This window comes from Mandrillus leucophaeus, unplaced genomic scaffold (genome assembly GCF_000951045.1).
Source record: "Mandrillus leucophaeus isolate KB7577 unplaced genomic scaffold, Mleu.le_1.0 Scaffold467, whole genome shotgun sequence".
Classification (NCBI taxonomy): domain Eukaryota; kingdom Metazoa; phylum Chordata; class Mammalia; order Primates; family Cercopithecidae; genus Mandrillus; species Mandrillus leucophaeus.
In genome coordinates, this window is record NW_012104998.1 from 857213 (window position 1) to 858690 (window position 1478).

A 1478-nucleotide genomic window follows, 5' to 3' on the forward strand; every position below is an offset into this window, starting at 1 on the left:
GATCAATAAAAATACTTCCTTTTTTTTTTTTTGAGCCGGAGTCTCTGTCTCCCAGGCGGGAGTGCAGTGGCGCCATCTCGGATAACTGCAACCTCCGCCTCCCGGGTTCAAGCGATTCTCCTGCCTCAGCCTCCCGAGCGGCTGGGATTACAGGCACCCACTGCCATGCCCAGCTAATTTTTGTACTTTTAGTAGAGACGGGGTTTCACCACGTTGGCCAGCATGGTCTCGACCTCCTAACTTCATGATCTGCCCGCCTCGGCCTCCCAAAGTGTTGGGATTACAGGCATGAGCCAGCGCACCCGGCCTAATAAATACTTTCTAGGCAGGGAATTCTAACTTGTCACTCAGTATACTAGTTGGAGACAGGTTTAAAACCCCAAATCTTGGCCGGGCGCCGTGGCTCACGCCTGTAATCTCAGCACTTTGGGAGGCCGAGGCGGGCGGATCACCTGAGATCAGGAGGTTGAGAACACCCTGGCCAACGTGGCGAAACCCCGTTTCTATTAAAAATACAAAAATTAGCTGAGCGTGGTGGTGTGCCCCTGTAATCCCAGCTACTCCGGAGGCTGAGGAAGGAGGATCACTTGAACTCAGGAGGCAGAGGTTGCAGTGAGACGAGATCTCGCCATCGCACTCCAGCCTGGGGCACAGAGTGAGACTGTCTCCAAAGATAGAAAAGAAAAATAATCAAAGCTGTAAACTCTTATTTGAAGAGTTTATCGATACTAAAGTATATACTTACTACTTACTGAGAGCATTTCTAACTTCTGTGACTTCTGTATAGTAAGGTGCATTAATAGTATTAATGAATTTTAAAACACCCAAAGAATAACGCCTTTCACAAATGTTTATTTTGTTAGGTGTATGAACAATTAAAACCAGCCTGAAAGATAAAAAAGTAACTCTTGATTTAGATTTCTTCCATTTTCTGCTCCAAAGTACAAATGAACTTAAATTTGAAGTTATAAAACGGATCCCACATTGTTTCTGTAATTATCATTTCGCAGTATTGGTAATAGGAATAACGTCTTTGTCAAATAACGGTTCTTAAAACTAACTTTGTCGAATAACCGTTTTTAAAACTAACTTTTAGCTTCATTCTTTCATATTAATTTCAAATAAGCAAATGTTAAGGACAGTATCAAAAAAGACTTTAAAACACATCCAGTGAACGTTCTGAGTCACTTCTAGTTTCGAAAATTGTATTGAATTCCAAGGTCACATGTATTATGTACATTAAAATTGTTTCTCTAAATAAAAATTACTGATATGGGAAAGTTGCTTTAGGGGAATTTTCGCTAGTAAATCCATAATCCTTAAAATTCTAGTTGAATTAAACATTGATACTTTGCAAATATTTACGGCATTGTAAATATTACTTTTTAAAGGTGTGTTAGTTTCAAGAATGTTGGGGTCCTACAAGCATGATGACACTTTGTAACACATTTTTTTTTTTGGTCTTTTCCTCTGCTCTC